Source organism: Bos javanicus, chromosome 4 (assembly GCF_032452875.1).
Source record: "Bos javanicus breed banteng chromosome 4, ARS-OSU_banteng_1.0, whole genome shotgun sequence".
NCBI classification, from domain to species: Eukaryota; Metazoa; Chordata; class Mammalia; order Artiodactyla; family Bovidae; genus Bos; species Bos javanicus.
The window spans coordinates 102,447,376-102,454,693 of NC_083871.1; positions in this window are offsets into that span (position 1 = coordinate 102,447,376).

A 7,318-nucleotide genomic window follows, 5' to 3' on the forward strand; every position below is an offset into this window, starting at 1 on the left:
CCCTCCCTCCCCCTTCTCTTGTCTACCCAACTCTGTGAATCTCTTTGTGTGTTCCAGGCTGTGGAGAACACTTAGGGAACTGATTACTGGCTGGATCTGTCTCTCTCCTTTTGATTCCCCCTTTATCCTCCTATTGGAGAAGGCAATGGCAACCCACTCCAGTACTCTTGCCTGGAGAATCCCATGGACACAGGAGCCTGGTAGGCTGCAGTCCGTGGGGTCGCTAAGAGTCGGACATGACTGAGAGACTTCACTCACTTCACTTTATCCTCCTGGCCACCTCTGTCTCCTTCCTTCCTCTTCTCTTCTCTGTATAACCCCGTGAACATCTCTGAGTGGTCCAGACTGTGGAGCGCACATAAGGAAGTGATTACTGGCTAGCTTACTCTCTCCTCTTTTGATTCCACCTCATCTCATCCTGGTCACCTCTATCTGCATCCTCCCTTCTCGTCTCCATGTAACTCTGTGAACTTCTCTGGGTGTCCCTCACTGTGGAGAAACTTTTCATCTTTAACCTAGATGTTTTATCAACGGTGCTGTATAGATGGAGAAGTCTTGAGGCTACTGTAAAAATAAGACTGAAAACCAGAAGCAGGAGGCTTAAATCCAAATCCTGAGAACACCAGAGAATTCCTGACTCCAGGGAACATTAATCAACAGGAGCTCATCAAATGCCTCCATATCTACACTGAAACCAAGCACCACTCAAGGGCCAACAAGCTCCAGAGCAAGACACACCACACAAATTCTCCAGCAACAGAGGAACATAGCCCTTAGCTTCAATATACAGGCTGCCCAAAGTCACTCCAAACCCATTTACATCTCATAACTCATTACTGGACACTTCATTGCACTCCAGAGAAAAGAAATCCAGCTCTACCCACCAGAACACCGACACAAGCTTCCCAACTAGGAAACCTTGACAAGCCACCCATACAACCCCACCCACAGTGAAGAAGCTCTACAATAAAGAGAACTCCACAAACTACCAGAATACAGAAAGTCCACCCCAAACACAGCAATATAAACAGGATGAAGAGACAGAGGAATACCCAGCAGGTAAAGGAACAGGATAAATGCCCACCAAACCAAACCAAAGAGGAAGAGATAGGGAATCTACCTGATAAAGAATTCCAAATAATGATAGTGAAAATGATCCAAAATCTTGAAAACAAAATGGAATTACAGATAAATAGCCTGGAGACAAGGATTGAGAGAATGCAAGAAAGGTTTAACAAGGACCTAGAAGAAATAAAAAAGAGTCAATATATAATGAATAATGCAATAAATGAGATCAAAAACACTCTGGAGGGAAAAAATAGTAGAATAATGGAGGCAGAAGATAGAATTAGTGAGGTAGAAGATAGAATGGTAGAAATAAATGAATCAGAGAGGAAAAAAGAAAAACGAATAAAAAGAAATGAGGACAATTTCAGAGACCTCTGGGACAATGTTAAACGCCCCAACATTTGAATCATAGAAGTCCCAGAAGAAGAAGACAAAAAGAAAGACCATGAGAAAATACTTGAGGAGATAATAGTTGAAAACTTCCCTAAATTGGGGAAGGAAATAATCACCCAAGTCCAAGAAACCCAGAGAGTCCCAAACAGGATCAACCCAAGGCAAAACATGTCAAGACACATATTAATCAAATTAACAAAGATCAAACACAAAGAATATATATTAAAAGCAGCAAGGGAAAAACAACAAATAACACACAAGGGAATTCCCATAAGGATAACAGCTGATTTTTCAATAGAAACTCTTCAGACCAGGAGGGAATGGCAGGACATACTTAAAGTGATGAAAGAAAATAACCTATAGCCCAGATTACTATACCCAGCAAGGACCTCATTCAAATATGAAGGAGAAACCAAAAGCTTTACAGACAAGCAAAAGCTGAGAGAATTCAGCACCACCAAACCAGCTCTCCAACAAATGCTAAAGGATCTTCTCTAGACAGGAGACACAAAAAGGGAGTATAAACTCAAACCCAAAACAATAAAGTAAATGGCAATAGGATCATACTTATCAATAATTACCTTAAACATAAATGGGTTTAATGCCCCAACCAAAAGACAAAGCCTGGCTGAATGGATACAAAAACAAGACCCCTATATATGTTGTCTACAAGAGACCCACCTCAAAACAAGGGACACATACAGACTGAAAGTGAAGGGATTGAAAAAGATATTCCATGCAAATAGAGACCAAAAGAAAGCAGGAGTAGCAATACTCATATCAGATAAAATAGACTTTAAAACAAAGGCTGTGAAAAGAGACAAAGAAGGACACTACATAATGATCAAAGGATCAACCCAAGAAGAAGATATAACAATTATAGATATATATGCACCCAAGATAGGAGCACTGCAATATGTAAGACAAATGCTAACAAGTATGAAAGGGGAAATTAACAGTAACACAATAATAGTGGGAGACTTTAATATCCCACTCACACCTATGGATAGATCAACTAAACAGAAAATTAACAAGGAAACACAAACTTTAAATGATACAATAGACCAGTTAGACCTAAATGATATCTATAGGACATGTCACCCCAAAACAATGAATTTCACCTTTTTCTCAAGTGCACACGGAACCTTCTCCAGGATAGATCACATCCTGGGCCATAAATCTAGCCTTGGTAAGTTCAAAAAAATTGAAATCATTCCAAGCAATTTTTCTGACCACAATGCAGTAAGATTAGATCTCAATTATAGGAGAGAAACTATTAAAAATTCCAACATATGGAGGCTGAACAACACACTGCTGAATAACCAACAAATCACAGAAGAAATCAAAAAAGAAATCAAAATATGCATAGAAATGAATGAAAATGAAAACACAACTCAAAACCTGTAGGACACTGTAAAAGCAGTGCTAAGGGGATGGTTCATAGCAATACAGGCATACCTCAAGAAACAAGAAAAAAGTCAAATAGATAACGTAACTCTACACCTAAAGCAACTAAAAAAGGAAGAAAATGATTTCCTTCTACTAACCCCAGGGTTAGTAGAAGGAAAAAAATCTTAAAAAATATGGCAGAAATAAATGCAAAAGAAACAAAAGAGACCATAGCAAAAATCAACAAAGCCAAGAGCTGGTTCTTTGAGAGGATAAATAAAATTGACAAACCATTAGCCAGACTCACTCATCAAGAAACAAAGGGAGAAAAATCAAATCAATAAAATTAGAAATGAAAATGGAGAGATCACAACAGACAACACAGAAATACAAAGGATCATAAGAGACTAGTATCAGCAATTATATGCCAATAAAATGGACAACTTGGAAGAAATGGACAAATTCTTAGAAAAGTACAACTTTCCAAAACTGAACCAGGAAGAAATAGAAAATCTTAACAGACCCATCACAAGCACGGAAATTGAAACTGTAATCAGAAATCTTCCAGGAAACAAAAGCTCAGGTCCAGACGGCTTCACAGCTGATTTCTACCAAAAATTTAGAGAAGAGCTAACACCTATCCTACTCAAACTCTTCCAGAAAATTGCAGAGGAAACTCCAAACTCCAAACTGATTCTATGAGGCCACCATCACCCTAATACCAAAACCTGACAAAGATGCCACAAAAAAAGAAAACTACAGGCCAATTTCACTGATGAACATAGATGCAGAAATCCTTAACAAAATTCCAGCAATCAGAATCCAACAACACATTAAAAAGATCATACACCATGACCAAGTGGGCTTTATCCCAGTGATGCAAGGATTCTTCAATATCCGCAAATCAATCAATGTAATACACCATATTAACAAATTGAAAAATAAAATCCATATGATTATCTCAATAGATGCAGAGAAAGCCTTTGACAAAATTCAGCATCCATTTATGGTAAAAACTCTCTAGAAAGAAGGAATAGAAGGAACATACCTCAACATAATAAAAGCTATATATGACAAACCCACAGCAAACATTATCCTCAATGGTGAAAAATTGAAAGCATTTCCCCTAAAGTCAGGAACAGGACAAGGGTGTCTACTATCACCACTACTATTCAACATAGTTTTGGAAGTTTAGCCAAAGCAATCAGAACAGAAAAAGAAATAAAAGGAATCCAAATTGGAAAAGAAGAAGTAAAACTCTCACTGTTTGCAAATGACACGATCCTCCACACAGAAAACCCTAAAGACTCCATCAGAAAATTACTAGAGCTAATCAATGAATATAGTAAAGTTGCAGAATATAAAATCAACACACAGAAATCCCTTGCATTCCTATACACTAATAATGAGAAAATAGAAAGAGAAATTAAGGAAACAATTCCATTCACCATTGCAATGAAAAGAATAAAATACTTAGGAATATATCTGCCTAAAGAAACTAAATACCTATATATAGAAAACTATAAAACACTGGTGAAAGAAATCAAAGAGGACAGTAATAGATGGAGAAATATACCGTGTTCATGGGTCAGAAGAATCAATATAGTGAAAATGAGTATACTACCCAAAGCAATCTATAGATTCAATGCAATCCCTATCAAGCTATCAACAGAATTTTTCATGGAGCTAGAACAAATAATTTCACAATTTGTATGGAAATACAAAAAACCTCAAATAGCCAAAGCAATCTTGAGAAAAAAGAATGGAACTGGAGGAATCAACCTGCCTGACTTCAGGCTCTTCTACAAAGCCACAGTCATCAAGACAGATATGGTACTGGCACAAAGACAGAAATATAGATCAATGGAACAAAATAGAAAGCCCAGAGATAAATCCATGCACCTATGGACACCTTATCTTTGACAAAGGAGGCAAGAATATACAATGGAGAAAAGACAATCTCTTTAACAAATGGTGCTGGGAAAACTGGTCAACCACTTGTAAAAGAACGAAACTAGAACACTTCCTAACATCATACACAAAAATAAACTCAAAATGGATTAAAGATCTAAACGTAAGACCAGAAACTATAAAACTCCTAGAGGAAAACATAGGCAAAACACTCTCTGACATAAATCACAGCAGGATCTTCTACGACCCACCTCCCAGAGTAATGGAAATAAAAGCAAGGATAAACAAATGAGACCTAATTAAACTTAAAAGCTTTTGCACAACGGAGGAAACTATAAGCAAGGTGAAAAGACAGCCTTCAGAATGGGAGAAAATAATAGCAAATGAAGCAACTTACAAAGAATTAATCTCAAAAATATACAAGCAGCTCCTGCAGCTCAATTCCAGGAAAATAAATGACCCAATCAAAAAATGGACCAAAGAACTAAACAGACATTTCTCCAAAGAAGACATACAGATGGCTAATAAACACATGAAAAGATGCTCAACATCACTCATTATCAGTTCAGTTCAGTCGCTCAGTCGTGTCCGACTCTTTGCGACCCCATGAATCGCAGCATGCCAGGCCTCCCTGTCCATCACCAAGTCCCGGAGTTCACCCAGACTCACGTCCATCGAGTCAGTGATGCCATCCAGCCATCTCATCCTCTGTCGTCCCCTTCTCCTCCTGCCCCCAATCCCTCCCAGCATCAGAGTCTTTCCCAATGAGTCAACTCTTCGCATGAGGTGGCCAAAGTACTGGAGTTTCAGCTTTAGCATCATTCCTTCCAAAGAAATCCCAGAGCTGATCTCCTCCAGAATGGACTGGTTGGATCTCCTTGCAGTCCAAGGGACTCTCAAGAGTCTTTTCCAACACTCATTATCAGAGAAATGCAAGTCAAAACCACAATGAGATATGATTTCATGCAAGTCAGAATGGCTGCTATTCAAAGGTCTACAAGCAATAAATGCTGGAGAGGGTGTGTAGAAAAGGGAACCCTCTTACATTGTTGGTGGGAATGCAAACTAGTACAGCCACTATGGAGAATAGTGTGGAGATTCCTTAAAAAACTAGAAATAGAACTGCCATACGACCCAGCAATCCCACTGCTGGGCATACACACTGAGGAAACCAGAATTGAAAGAGACATGTGTACCCCAGTGTTCATCACAGCACTATTTATAATAGCCAGGACATGGAAGCAACCTAGATGTCCATCAGCAGACGAATGGATAAGAAAGCTGTGGTACATATACACAATGGAGTATTACTTAGCCATTAAAAAGAATACATTTGAATCAGTTCTAATGAGGTGGATGAAACTGGAGCCTATTATAGAGAGTGAAGTAAGCCAGAAAGAAAAACACCAATACAGTATACTAACACATATATATGGAATTTAGAAAGATGGTAATAATAACCCTGTATGCGAGACAGCTGGAGAAGGCAATGGCACCTCACTCCAGTACTCTTGCCTGGAAAATCCCATGGATGGAGGAGCCTGGTAGGCTGAAGTCCATGGGGTCGCCAAGAGTCAGACACGAATTCACTTTCACTTTCACTTTTATGGATTGGGGAAGGAAATGGCAACCCACTCCAGTGTTCCTGCCTGGAGAATCCCAGGGACGGGGGAGCCTGGTGGGCTGCTGTCTATGGGGTCACACAGAGTCAGACACGACTGAAGTGACTTAGCAGCAGCAGCAGCAGCAGCAGCATGCGAGACAGCAAAAGAGACACAGATCTACAGAACAGTCTTTTGGACTCTGTGGGAGAGGGCAAGGGTGGGAATGATTTGGGAGAATGGCATTGAAACATGTATAATATTTGTGAAACGAATTGCCAGTCCAGGTTCAATGCATGATACAGGATGCCTGGGGCTGGTGCACTGGGATGACCCAGAGGGATGGTATGAGGAGGGAGGTGGGAGGGAGGTTCAGGATGGGGAACACGTGTACACCTGTGGCAGATTCATGTTAATGTATGGCAAAACCAATACAATATTGTAAAGTAATTAGCCTCCAATTAAAATAAACAAATTTATATCAAAACAAAATTGAAAAAAAAAACCAAAAACTATCTTGGGACTTCCCTTGTGGTCCGCTGGCTGTGCTCCCAATGCAGGGGTCCTGAGTTCGATCCCTGGACAGGGAACTAGATTCCACATGCTGCAACTAAGACCTGGTGCAGCCAAATAAATAAATATTTAAAAAAAAGAAAGAACTATCTTTTTTTCTGATTTTACCAGTATAAAACTATTTAGCATATTTTCTTCGGTTTATTTTCTAATAAAAAGAGCTAGTTAACTTGAGTTTTCTGGATTTACTCTACTGATTTGAATGGACAATAAGCTAATTCATATAAGATTATAAAATATTAAAACTGTGTCAAAATAAGTTGGATTATAATAGATAATTCTTTATAAGAAGAATTCTTGCAATGCTATAAATCTTACAGGCTTAATGTGTCAAAATAAATTATAATATCCAAATCCTTAGTTTTAAGCACTTAAACTAATAT